The sequence below is a fragment of the Siphateles boraxobius genome, unplaced genomic scaffold (genome assembly GCF_051911475.1).
Source record: "Siphateles boraxobius isolate OS27281-9 unplaced genomic scaffold, OSU_SipBor_1 53, whole genome shotgun sequence".
Classification (NCBI taxonomy): Eukaryota; Metazoa; Chordata; class Actinopteri; order Cypriniformes; family Leuciscidae; genus Siphateles; species Siphateles boraxobius.
The window spans coordinates 7,753,662-7,768,627 of record NW_027509175.1 but is presented as its reverse complement, the minus strand read 5'-3'; the positions used below and the strand labels follow the sequence as shown (position 1 = coordinate 7,768,627).

General features: G+C 37.0%; 1 protein-coding gene across 1 annotated transcript in view; it reads left to right on the top strand.

The window, feature by feature from the left end:
* The first annotated feature begins 3,100 nt into the window (after positions 1-3,100).
* Positions 3,101-14,966, top strand: part of elfn1b (extracellular leucine-rich repeat and fibronectin type III domain containing 1b) — a 127,783-nt gene continuing 115,917 nt past the window's right edge. The window contains exon 1 of the mRNA XM_077205264.1: positions 3,101-3,406. The gene's annotated coding sequence lies outside the window, so the exon portion shown is untranslated. The remainder of the gene's footprint in view (positions 3,407-14,966) is intronic.

Here is a 14,966-nt window from a genome sequence, read left to right as displayed (position 1 = left end):
ACTTCCCCCGAACTAGACTCAAGCACGGCCATTACCGGAAGCCAGTGATTATAGTTTATAAAGTTATAAATATGGATATATTTTTTTACAAAAACGCTTCAGAAGGCCTTTATTAACCCCCTGGAGCTGGATTACTTTTATGATGGATGGATGCACTTTTTGGGCTTCAAAAAATAAGGTACCATTCACTCCCATTATAAAGCTTGGAAGAGCAAGGATATTTTTAACCCTGATAGTGATTGACTGAAAGAAGAAAGTCGTCATATACACCTAGGATGGCTTGAGGGTGAGTATATTATGGGATCATTTAAATTTTTGGGTGAACGATCCCTTTAAAGTTTTAGTAGTTTAGCTGTGGTTTTATCATTTTTATTAGTTCTTGTTTTAATTATTTTAGTACATCAAGTTAAGCTAAATTAAAATGAGAAATTTTGCCTCGGCAACTAACTAAAAGAAAATCTGTTATATTTGTCTGTATATATATATATATATATATATATATATATATATATATATATATATTTCATTATATTACAAACAAAATCCCATCGATTTATATTGAAGGAGGGACTCAAGCCGTTTATGCTAGAAACGTGGGGCTGTCTTGACTACTATTTTCATCATCAAATGAGCTTTGGTTTGGTACTTTTGTATCTTTTAAAAATGTATCTGTATTACCCGACAGTACTCTTCTGGAGCTATAGTCTGCAGAGAGAAACCAGGTCTATAAGTCCCGGGGATCTTGAGCATGCCTATTGTTTTCATGTAGAGGAGGTTGTACTGGGAAATGATATTTTTGGAGCACTGCACATCACCTCCTGTGATTGGCCTGTGCTTTTGGGCGAGAGAATTGAGAAACATGAACAAGGCTGATCTAGGATTATACATTTCTCCAGTTGTTCTTTAGAAGTAGACATTTATGACTTGAATTGATAAACTATCAGCTTCGCCGTTTTGAACTGAACACATTTTAAGGACTTTGTGTTCCTGACTGAATGAGATTCAAGAGGGAGTCATCACTCATTTTGATGTATGAATGTGTTAGTTTAAAATATGTAAGCAATCGTGAGTTTAAGTCTATAACTCAAACGATGTTTGAACCTGAGCCAAAAGCACACATTTTGGGAAATTATCTTATTGCCAACAGCCACATTTGAAACTCCTGTCACCTTTTGTGACCTTTTAAAGTAATTATTTGATAGTGAGGACTAGTTGCCCTCTGCACCAGACTTGATCTACAATCGCAAATAAATGTGAAAAACTGATGCCCTTGGGGATCAAAGGTATATAAAAATAGTTTAAAACAGTTTCTAAATTCCAATGAGAAGGCTCTATAAAACTCCAGGAATCCAACATTTATCGGTTTGCTAAAAAATGTATGAGCCTTGGCTAGAGGTGAAGTGCCGTATGAAGATTATAATGCAGCAAAAAGTTACATTTCTTAAAATGATGTTCTCTGCATCACATTCTGATGCTCTAATCCTCCCTGAACTTAAACAGTCAGCACCAGGCTCACAAACACTGTTCCTGTAGTTTCTGAGGTGTTAGCTGTCACTGTGGATACTTATTTCTCTGAATAATACGAAACAGATGTGTGTAGTTCCCTTTCGAATGAGAACTCGCAGTCTCACTGGGTCTGAGTAAGACACTAATGCCTCAGCGTGACTGATGTCTGAAGCACGTGTCAAAGCACGACAATAAGACTGTGTTACAGAGGGCACAGCTCATACTTTACACTTAAGAGGTGTCCAGTGTCACTGTCAAAGACTCCATAGAGCATTTCACACTATGCATAAGCCCCGGGTTTAATGCATTTTTGTTTTCTTACCCTAAATGAAGGCTACTTGGGTTGAGAAGCATTTCTCACCAAATTTTCAAAGCTGTTGTGATGCTGGAAGAACTGTCTGTACAGTGAGAAACTATATGTTTTGGTAAGTTGTTTTGCAACAGACAGCAAATCATAAACAAAACAATAGTTGTTAAAATATTAATACACTTGGTACTGTCACAGATGTTTCAGCATCTGAAGGAAGCAGCAAAAGTCAAAGTTTGCAACCCTTTTCACTTCTATTTAATATCCAAGTGAAACAGGCAAAATAGATTTGAATGATAGATATTTACAGGTAAGGATAAATAAGTAGACTAAAAGATTACAAACATTACAAGATTTTTTCCCCCATAATGTGTATGAAACAACATACTGGATTCTTAAAAACCCAATGGTGCAACTTTGGACACATCATCAGTGATTTCAAGTGAGTTCAAGTTCTTTCATGGCATCCATGGTTCGATGAAGAACCTTTAACATCCATGGAAACTTTTTATTGCACATAAGGTTCATTATAGTGGAAAAAGGTTAATATTGTTGAAATGCTCTTCACACTAAAACAAAATGGTTCTTTTAAGAACTGTTCACTATAAAACAAATATTACCACATATCACCAATCATCCTACTCGTCCAATTATTAGAGTTTGCCTTTAAACATGCAAATAAGAACTTTAACCTAGAAAATCTGAGCAAATTTTACAATGACTTCCAGAGGATTTTCTAAAGGTAATTCTTGAAGTTCGTCTAGCACATGTCACAACATCTGTGGTGCCTCTTCAACACTAAAACATTTATTACAGTGTTTTGTCATATCTGAATCTCTAAAAGCGATAAGGTTTGATACTGATCCTAAACCAGTTCAGGAGGCCGGGGCCAGGGGGCCTCAACAAACTTAAGGGGGACTTAAGATGACTTAAAATATTGTTGTGGACAGTTGGGGGCACTGAAGTCAAAAGGTTGAGATCCACTGTCCTAAAAGAAATCGTTTAAGCGGCATGCAGTTGAAACGTTAATATATTATATTATAATATAATAATAATTTAATAGTTCGCATATTAAAGCATGAAGATTGTAAATATGTGGAACAAGATGAAAAATGATTTGGATAACAATTCCTTATTAATAATGCCACTATAATCTAATACCCCCACAAATGGGAATAATAACAAACCTGTCAATCGCCCCCACCTCCACACACACACACACACACACACACACACACAACTCCTTGTGTATGTGTGTGCCTGACAGCATCTGACTAGTTGCTGCTCAGTCCACCGCTTGGTGGAGACTGGTGAGAAGTATAGACACTCTGGCTCAGAGCGGGATAAACACGGGACCTAGGTGGAAAAAATACTAACTCTCCATCACGCTTTAGACTCGAATTAATCACCGTGTACTCATTCGGACCGGGAGATTTGTAGCTGCCGCAGTGGCTTGTTCCAGCAGCGGACATTTGCTGCTTGATGCCCGGACGCGTCCGCAGTGCTGGATTTTGCAGTTCTGAAGTAAATGAGATCTACAGACCAACACTCTCTCATCATAAAACCTTGACTGGAGGCTTGTCATCTTAAAAGGTAAGGCTGCAAATTGCATTAAATAAAAAAGAGGCGATTAAGATTATCTTTAGTCTAGTCAACTCTGTGTAAATAGCGCAGTGGTCTTTTGTATTGATATTCACTCATCGATTCCACATCTGTTTTATTGGATTCGTCGCACCGGTCATACAGTAGGTAGCTCACGAGGCTCTGTTTTTCCCTGTTCTGTGGGAAATATTTCTGCTATCTACCTGTACCAAGGCCGTCGTATAGGCTACGGAAGGGCATGAGGAAATTAGTATTCAGAGTTGGGCTACTCCGTTGCGACTGCTTCCGATCCAAGTGAGACCTCCGAGCCTATCGATACAGCGCTGTTTCATGCGATACAAATTAGATTTCAAGCAAGCGACAAATGTAGGACACACAAAAATAAAACGAGCCAAATGGGGGAAAAAAGTAAAAGCTGTCGTTCACTAAAGGGGCCGTTCAGACAGTTCACGTTCTTGCGTTCAAAAACAGCAAGACGGCGTCCAACATAGCCTAATGGAACGGATCGCAGGTGTTTTGAAGTTTAACTGTTTTTAACTTGACAACGCCGTCTTAAAACGCAACGCTCATGGCGCATGGCATGTGAGACGCGACGTAACGGCCAAATATTACTCTGACGCATGTGTGCACCTTGTTGCGAAATACGGGTTTGGGGGTTCTAATCAAGGCTTTAATCTACCTTCCCAGCGCTGTCAATCAAAACAAATAGTTGAGGGGTATCACATAATAGCCTACATAAACTAGTTTAATTGTAGACTATATATTACGTAAGAACATTTTCAACAACGTTATCAAACAACTTTTCAAATAGCAAAATTGTTGCATTTTTACTTGACGAAAAGCCTTGCGAACCGAAATTGCGTTCGCCCTTGGCTGTAAGGATACCCATAGCAACAGCACGCCGTCCCGTTTGAATCAATAGGCTATTTGACGTAGCCTATACATCTACAAAATATAGGCTACTGTAATTATCTATCACTTTACTTCAAGAGTAACACAGCACAGGTACAGTATCACAACAACCGTTTAAACGTAAAAAAAGCCACGTCAGTCACCTCAAAACATTGCACCCCACTAATTAGACATTCTATAATAAGAATCGTTCTTCGTCTTTACGATTGTATAATTCGCACACTACCGCAGAAGGAACGCAAGAACTCACATGTGAACGTTCTTTAAGAACGCAATGGCGCAAGCTCTCAGAAGAGGGAAATCAATACACAGCAAAGCTTTTCAGAACGCTGGACAGAGCTCGGTGTGAGTCTGCCTCATGATTCTGCTTCTGAATGGAACTGGCTCAGATCCTACTTGCCAATGGCATCACACTTTTCTAAAGAAAAAGAATGATGTGACAAAAAAAAGAGATTTTATAGCTGACCTGGAGTTCTGAAGGAAGGTAAGTTATCTTACAATCTTAAAACTGCCATGAAATTAAATTAGCTTTGGGTATTTATGTAAAAATATCTTTTGAATTGAGACCTTGCAAAGGCTCTTTGTTTGTTTTGTGATTAAATTTCCTCTTGCAAGTCATGGAGACTCATGAGACCATAAAAACGGAACCCTATTTAGCCTAATTCTGAGGGACTCAAGAGCTAGCTATTAATTTTAATGAGCTATACATGTTGGGTTTGTTAGCCATAGATGAATTAACAAATAGATACCTAACATCCAGATCACAGCTTTTGAAAATGTCCACTTGTCCAGTTCAAGTCTAGCATTATGTGACATATATGAGCTATACACTTTTGTGCATTCCTGGATATTACCTTTACTTATTTTGGTAAATTGTTCACATTTATGATTTGTCCAATAGCAGACAGCAATATCCAGCATGTTCCAAATATTCCATAAAACCAATTCATTTCAATAAATCAATATAATGGATGGAATGAAATGTGATGCCCTGATGTATTGCATAAATGTGGGAACCTCACAGAGATCAAAGACGCTCCCTCATGCACTTTATACCACTTTTCTTGCCCATTCTCATCAAATTCACTAGGCTGCCCTACTTGCATTCATGACTGATGATTTTCGGGAGAAGGGCTAAAACTGGTAGCCTGAGTGTCTGACAATACGAGTTCTCTTTGATGGTCAGAAGACCAGCAAAATGGAAGGCTTTGTCAGTTTAGCTCTCAGACAGTTTGAACTTGCAGGATAATGATGACTAGGTGTGTCCGTATTCCATCGCATGACATGGCAACCGTGGTCTAAAGCAGAGATCTATTTTGGGTTGGTGAAAGTAACACATTTTCTAACTCAAAAACGAAAATCACCATTTACCCTCAAGTCGTTCTCATATGTGTTTCTTTCTTCTGTGGAACACAAAAGAAGATATTTTGAAGAAGGCTGGGTTTCAGTAAATTTCATTAACCTTCTTTGATTGAGTTCAGTCAGATCGATTGACAAGTCTTTGAATAGACTTTTCAATTTGATTGTGCCATCAATCCGATAACGGATTATTTATGTGGATGCAAACATAAATATCTGTAACACTTTAAAATAAGGTCTCATTTGATAACATTAGTCAATGCATTAGATAACATTAACTAACAATTACCAACATCTTTTTTAAAGCCTTTATTAATCTTTGTTAGCAGTAGTTCGTAAAAATCGAATTGTTCATATCTTGTTCAGGGTAGTTTACAGTGTATTAACGATTGGTAACAAATACAACTTTGGATTTTAAAAATGTAGGCTATAAGTAAAGGTTAAAATTACCATAAACTAAGATTAACAAATGCTGTAGAAGTATTGTTCATTATTAGTTTGTGTTATAATTAACTAATGTTAACAAATGAAACCTTATTGAAAAGTGTTACAAAAATATCTTCTCGGAGGGTCAGTAAATGAATGTGCCATTTCATTTCTAAGTTAACTGTCCCTTTAAGAAAGAATTTGGAGATGAATCAGTTGTAATTTGTGTGTTTTTGGAATTGGTTAAAATGGATGAAATCCCGCTTCTCATAACATTAAACATCAAATGTATTCTTTTTAACAGTGCATGTGTCACATCACGCAGCATTTTTGAGTTCACCGTGGACAGAAAACTGCCTGTCACTGGAAACTTGTCGCATCACGCCTATTTAGGACACGTGTCAGGTGGAGTATCATATTCATCACATTCATATCAACATATTTAGTCTCAACAGTGCCACCTGCAGCATCATTAAACTCTCATCCTCTCTAAATGTTAGTAGAGCCTTTAAAAAGGCAAGGGCGTGCTTTCGAAGATGAAGCGTTGCTATGGTTTCCTTGACTTTGATCGACATCGCGGAGTGTGACACTGGACACGCGCTCATTACCGGTTCCGCGCATCAAACGGCACCTTGCATCTCGCTTGGCTCCGAGCTCATAAAAGAGTGTATTCCCCAGCTTGCTGCTGAGCTTGTTAGAGTCACATTCAGATTGTGATGACAGATGCGCTATGTAATCAAGAAGTTATTGCTCAGTGTCAGCGTGGCCCTCACTTATCATACATACTGATAACAGAAATCGAACCTCTCGCGTCAATCTAAGGGCAATTGGGCATTGACTCAGCCTATCACACTTTCAAGGCTATGAACAACTGGGGTGTATTCATTATATATCCCCTTATGTCTCTTTATGTATTGGGTCAATATCTCCTGACATTTCCTTGGATTAATGCGCAACAAATCAACACAGAATGGAGGTCAACCACACTCACGCCACTGACGAGGACGCAATCTTGGGGGACGCAATTAATAATGTGTCCACCTTTTGACCTACTTACATAGTTATGAATATTTTAGACATTTTTATGCATGCAAATTGGCTGTAAGTGAAAAAGAAACTGTGTTATAATTTAACAGAGACTTGTTAAGTCCCCTTTGCTTGTCAAAGAGAAATTATGTGGCTTTAAAAAAAAAAAGATCAGATTTTTAATACAGAATGGCTTTTTTAAGATCCTGCTCAAACAGGAGAAATAAAAGGGTACAAAAGAGAAAGAAAATTTGTCTATTCAAAGTGCCAACATCAGATGTTAGAATTATAATACCTGAAAAGAAACTAGGGATTAAGAAATATCTCAATAGTTTACGATTAGAGGAATCATTTTAGCCATACAGCCGATATATACGGGGCTAAATAGGCAATGATGTAGAAGTAGGCGTTGATCTTCTGCAGAGACTGTCTTTCATCGCACTATTACACCATAATGTGTAAACATTAACCAAAACGAGTCGTTTGTGCAGTTTGGTTTCAATAAAAGCTGTTTTTGGACTAACAATGACGTTTTGAGTTCTGAAACTTAAAGGATTTATTTTCTAGTACAATGACCCTTTTATATGTCAAATGACCCCTTTAATGTGAAATTAACTGTGCCAAGTTGAAAGTTAGTTAAGAGAACTGTGTGAACTGAGTTTTTTTTTAAAGCAACCAATGTATTGATAAATATGTCCTAGTAATTGTATAAAACTGTGGTATCAAATCAATGATAAACGAACCACAGTTTAGCCCACAAAGACTGCTGTTGTGCTCACTGTGTGAAGAGTATTGAAAAAGTGAATTAAGTATTAAGAAATTGGTCTGTAATAGTCTATTGAATTACTGTTGAATGTAAGCATGCTTTTTGCCAGCATGATGTAGCTCCATGTATTTACCAGTAGGAGCAAACTGCCTAAGCTCATACAAATGTTGTAGTTTTGAAATGTCACAGCATGCATTATAAGTCATCTTATACCACTCCATTCTCTCTATTGCTGCTTATAATGTTTGATCCTCTGCAGGACTGCACCATTGATGTGTTCTACTAGGACCATGTGGTTCATGTCAGCTGTGAAGTCAATGATGAAGTATGATCTCATTAAGGTTGTCACGGTATTGGATGCAGTCCATTCTCTTCCTTCACCTTGAGGTCCTAATTCACACGCTAACAATGATGTGTCTCCACGATGAGGGTCTTTTGAAAGTCATAACGGATAACATACAGAGAAGATGGAGAGTCAGAGAGTCATCCATTAATCAGACAAACCTGTCAGTCGGACCCCCAAGGTTTTGCAGAAGCTAGTGGAAATCCACATGCGCTCAGCTCCGATGTCAAATGAGTTCTTCTTTAATGATGAAAGTGTGTGTACGTGTCAAGGCCGGGGCTTTCAGGTTCTTTTGCCGTTTCCTCTCTTTGTTCTTACTTCCGCACATCTTAAGCCTGTTTTTTGTTCCGCACCAGTTCTTTAACCCAGGAGATCTGCCACTGAGCGTCTAATTGAGGATCTTTCGCCGCAGTCTTGGCCAATTAAAAGTAGTGCAGTTAGCGCAGAGTGCAGAAAAGCAGTGGGGCAAATCTCCCTAAGATGAATGGCTCTTATTCTTAATCCTGTCATTAGTGGAGATCTATTCTTCACCTTTCTGTTTTTAATAACCTAAGGCAAAGAACCTCTTCGCCCAGCCTATCAGCATCTACCACACATCCCCTCGAGCGCATCCACAATGCTGCCGCTCCACTTGTTTTTAACCTCCGGAAATTCTGTCATGAATTTAATTATAGACACTCTTATAGAATTAAAGTGTTGCCAATGGCCTGCCCACTTCAGTACTTCAGTCTCGCATGATTAGAACTTTGCAATTGCCATGTTTCTCAGGGTTAGAGGAATAGTCTTGTTTATTTTAGCCTGGTAATTGTCATTAAAGGGACAGTTGGCCCGAACAAATGTAAACTCTGTCATTATGTACTCGCCTTCATATTGTTCCGAACATGTATTATATTTTGAATGGTTTTTTTTTTTTTTGTCGTGCAGTGAAAGTCAAAATATCAAAATATCTTCCTTTGTGTTTCACAGAAGAAAGAAATTTATTTTTGGAATGACATGACGGTGAGTAAAGGCCCGTTCACACCAAGAAAGATAATGCAAACTATATTAGTCCACATCATCAAACGATAACATTCTATTTATAATAAGAAATTGTGACGTCTGTCACTTTATCATTCATCCGCTGGAAAAGTATAGTTTAGAAAGTGATTCCAACATTATTGTTTGTTATAAGAGTGGACTTTCCTATTCTCATAGAGTAAGAATGATGACAATTCAATTTTTATTTGGTGAACTATCCCTTGAGTTTTATAGTTGGGAAAGTGAATGGTGTATGTAAAGGGTGCTTCTTAGGCCGTTCATAATTATTGATTAATTGTCTGATTGTGATTATTTGATATAATCACAATTATTTGACACAGCCGCAATAATTGTGCAGTTTAAATTTAAATTAAATCACATTTTGTCATCCAAAAAAGGGAAATTGTACTGCAGTTATATTATAAACAACTATTTATATAAATATTATTACTTTTCACAGTATTTAAGTAAATCATATGGTTCTATTTTTATTATACATTTTATTATATATGATTCCAAATAAAAAACAGGCTTACACTGTAAATGACATAAACAAAACAAAACCAAATGCCATTATTTGTATGACAATTAATTTTCAGTATAAAATGTATAATCGTGACAGGCTTAGGTGTTTGCTAAGCCATATATAACTATTACTATTGTTTATTCATACTGTTGCTTACATTTCTCGCATAACTCATCCACCAATTAAGGGCATGAATGAGATCTCAAATTGTGCGGCTTGTTGTTAAGTTTTATTAGACATACGATTTTCACACAGCAGAAGAAAAAAGAAAAAACTTGCATAGCTAGAGTATTGTAGATATAGCATAGCAACACCATGGCAAAGACCAGAAAATTAAAGATCTAGATGTAAAGGTACAAATGCTTGTGAGACCTAATTTGACCAGTCAGTCATTACACAGCAGCTTTACTGCAACGCTTAAGAGATTATAAGAGGAAAAGAACCCAGTTGTGTGAACCAGCTTAGAAAATTGGATACACCTGAATGCTTTGCGTCTCAAGAGAAAAGTAAGGCCATCTTCCTTGACTTCCCTGACGTTGTACAGCCCCTCTAACTCAGGCTTCTCTGAGAAGCAGTTTTCTAACTTAAAAATAGCTCATTAGCTTAAATGTTTGCGTTGTCTTGCACATTTAACAAAGGGTTGAACATAGGAGTTTCAATCAAGGTGATTTATGAGTTGAAGTATGTTATAGCCAAAGATTAGCAGGTTGCAAGTTTGCTGAGGTAAACAGGAAATTTTGAAAGAAAGGCTGCAGTGTTGCTTTTGGCAGAAGCTGGGATGTTCTCAGACCAGCTGTCCTTGCCACCAATCTATAGCTGCAGAAAATTATGAAACCTGGAGACAGATCAGCAAGAATCTGCCACGACTCGCACATTAACACCATGGCCTGTTAAGCACAGATAAGACAGAAGCACTCAGCAAACTTCCCCCAGTAGCGCTCCGCCATCAGTGGTTTGTTTCCCTTGAACACTTCAATTTAGTAGAGTAAAGATGGGGCTGTGAGTGCTGAGATTATATCACACAAAAAGCATACAAACTAGGACTGTGACTAATAGCAATTTTCACATTGGCATGTATGGGAGACCAGAATCAAATGTGTACTCTAATTGGACGAAAGTTTACTGGCTCAAAACCTTTACGGGAAGCTTTTTCTCGGTCTCATGGCAGAGATCTGTGAGCTTGGGGGCTGTTTTTATGATTGAGATAAATTATTAAAAAAGATCTTAATTTAAAACATGTTATGTATTCATGTTGGTTTGATACATTCTGAAAAATCTGAAAAATAAATTAAATATAAAATATAGAAATATATAATAAAAAAAACATTGTCAACAACAACAAAATAATAATAAAAAATGTAATATGCCCATAAAAAAGTTAATAAAATGTTTTCCTTACACATGATTGTATTTAACCATTACTTTCAAAAATGTGGGTCAAAATTAGTTTCAAAATATTATTACAAATATCATGAATTTTTGATTGATCAATATTTTCTTGGCATTACTGCATTTGACCAGAACCAGCCTAAACCTATAAACTTATAAAAGATTATGAATATATTTAAAATGTTTATTAATACCCCCCCCCCCCACAAATATTATCAAAATTAATTATAATTTAGAAACTAAAAACATTCATAATTTAAATTAAAGTCATTGTCTGTATTAGATTTTTTACAATATTCAGTCTGAGAAAAGTGTTGTCATTGACACATATATTACTCACAACCAAACAGGTGCAGTAACTTTTTGTCTTTTTTGTTGTTGCCCGAAACAATAGTACACTGTCATATCTTCTATGATTTTTCTCAGTCTATGATGACTTTTTTTATGATTTCATTTACCTCATGAAAACAAACCTTCAGGGACCTCGTTTATTTACTTTTCTCTTTACTTTTTGTTGTTGTTGATATGTTTCACAGCATGAGGTCGAGGGAAGGTGTGCTTTAGCCTCCGGCGCTGGCTAATTAAAAAATACGTGTGGTAATGATTCATCATGCTCAAGGAGCGTAGTCTCTTGAGTCTCATTACTCTCCGATGTCTTATTCAGGCAAATGACAGCAGGATTCATTCTGAATATTAATAACCAATACGAAAATAAGTGATGTCATGTTTTAAGTTGAACATGTTAAGAAAAGATAGTATTCAGACCCTTCAGAACAAATTGTTCAATTTTACTGAATTAAAAACAAAATTTCAACAAGTATGTTATATTTTTTAAAGATCTGAAACTCAAATTAAAATAAACTTAAAAATAATGTTATAACTTAAAATGATTTGTTTAATGCTAAAAATGGGATTCCTCACTGAACAGCCTTAAATTTGAAAAGTGAACAAAAAAGGGACAACATTCGCAAGCGATTCTCTAAACATATTTACTACCACGTTTTTGGGAAACAACCTGCAAATTCAGTAAACCTTAAGTGCGACAGTTTAAGTCACAGATTTAAAACTTGCTGACAACTGACAACTTTGTAAAATAAACATTAGAATTGTATCTGGTTGCAGCTGTGGCACAGAATCCATTTCTCACGACATACATACGATATAAAGCAGCACAGCTCAGGGAGACCCGGTCTGGCATGGGACGTGTCCTGATCCCATTCTCTCTCTCTCTCTCTCTCTCTCTCTCTCTCTCTCTCTCTCTCTCTCTCTCTCTCTCTCTCTCTCTCTCTCTCCCTCTCTCTCTCTCTCTCTCTCTCTCTCTCTCTCTTTCTCTCTCTCTCTCTCTCTCGCCCTCTCTCTCTCTCTCTCCCTCTCTCTCTCTCTCTCTCTCTCTCTCTCTCTCTTTCTCTCTCTCTCTCTCTCTCCCTCTCTCTCTCTCTCTCTCTCTCTCTCCCTCTCTCTCTCTCTCTCTCTCTCTCTCTCTCTCTCTCTCTCTCTCTCTCTCTTCCTCCCTCCACCTTTCTGTCAGCTCTCCACTGACCTATATAACAAAAACGCATTTAAAAAAAAAAAATTTGTTTGGATCTAAAGAACAGTTGTGGACATGAAGATATTTTTAAAAAGTGATAATACTATAGGGTACAAAACTACATCCAAGTCTTTGGATGTCCAGTTGAGGACTATTGGTTCATTTAACAGGAAGCATTAAACTGCATTAAACCACCAGAACAAGACTTAAGGAAAACACTCACTTTGAAAGAGCTACAAAGTTCAGTAACTTGAGAATAAATGTAGATCAAACTGCTAATGATTATAAAGAGTTCTGCTGTTTGGGAGGTTTATGCAAATATGGCATTATTTCATAAACAGAGGAAAAGCTTATGAAAGCTATTGCATAATCTAAAAATATGCAAATGATATTTGTTCTAGCTGAAACAGTTAGCTACAAAAAGTTTGGGACAAAAAGTTTTGGAGATTTCAGTTTTCCCCTTTCAAGTAGATAGGAGCTATACTTGTGCAACTGGATAAAACACTATGTGTTTACAGCCTTTATTTGCGGTGGTTGCATCATGCTTTTCATCAGGACATCCTGTTAAAGTAGAAAGAAGAGAAGATGGTGCAAAAAACAAATAACTACTGCAAAAGAAGGTTCATGTGAAACACTTCTATCATGATAATCATCCCAAACACAAGGCCAAATTACCATCAGAGTGGCTCAAGAACAAAAAGTTTGAATGAATGAATGTGTTACAATGGTTTACTCAAAGCTGTGATCTCAGTCCAGCTGACAATCTGTGGCACTATTTGAAAACTGCACAGCGCAGGCATGTGAAGCTGGTACCTGCCCCAGAACACCACTAAATATTAATATAGAAAAATAGCATGAGCAAATTGTCAAGCAATTATGGTATTCTTTTTAAATGATAAAAAATAGATATACTAATCAAAATAGATACACTAATTAAAATGAAGACTTTCTCAAAAGCATTGTGAGCTAAGTTGATGGTTCTACAATCTAGGCTTACAATGCTTTTGTAAAGCACAGCCAAGGGCTTTTCCCACTTGAAATATAATTAACACTGGAGCATTGTAAACCCTAGGTAAACAGAATCCTACATTATTCCAAAAATGCTTCACATTTCACACTGCTCATAATTTACCCGATGTTAACATAAGCTGACGTTTCACACTGTACATTCCTGAACCCTGGGTTAACAATCTTATTTGCATATTTGCAGTGTCAGTTGATTGGATGAAAGCTCTAGCATTGCGCATCCTCTTTTTGGACTATAAAGGGTGAGAATGCAACGGTCTCTTCATTCTAATTAATGCGTTTTCCATCGCCATTTTAAGTTTTTCCTCTCAAATGTTAATACTACACATGAAACATGAATACGAGGCACGTGATTGGTTGTCGGTTGCTAAGCATAGCTGTAACATTCTAACACCGCATCATTTCACACTGAACACATTTGGCATCGCAATGCGGAGTTAACACCACAAAAAGTGGAGGTAACCTGCTCTGAAACAGGATTTCATTACCCTGGGAAAAAGTAGCCTAGTATTAATCTTGCTTCTAAATTTCAAGTGTGAAACATTTCTCTTTTAGAGGTTAAAAGAACAACGATAACCCGAGGTAAAGGGACAGTTCACCCAAAAATGAAAATTATGTCATCATTAACTCACCCTCAAGTTGTTCCAAACTTGTATGAGTTTCTTTCTTCTACTGAACACAAAAGAAGATATTTTGAAGAATGTCGCCCATTGACTTCCATGGTATTTTTTTTTCTATGGAAGTCAATGGGGTCCATCAACTGGCCTACCCTACATCAAATGGCCTACCCTACCTTCAAATACAAACTTTACCGCATCTCTAGAATCTTCATTCCCTCTGTATGCTGTTATGATGTAATTGCCTCCTCTCTAGATTATATTTTTTGCTTTATTTTCTCCACTTACATAAGGCATTTTTGTTAAAACTTACAAGTGCTTCTTGATGAACGCTCACTTTCTTGACTAGAGGATGTAAAACCACCACTAGACCACATCTGAGCATAGAAAAAAAAATCAATTACTTTTAAAAAAGCATTCATAGCCAGTTAGTCAGATTGAGGATAAATATAGAAAAATCAGAGGGGGTGAACACGAGCATCTCTTAGACTGTTAGAGCAGGTAAATGTAATTAAGATAAATGCAGGCTTTGTGTAGCGGCAGATATTTCCCCTGTGGCCACGGAGAAAGGGAGCGAGTTCGTGACTGAGAGAGAGTTTGCTTTTCAAAGACTCGA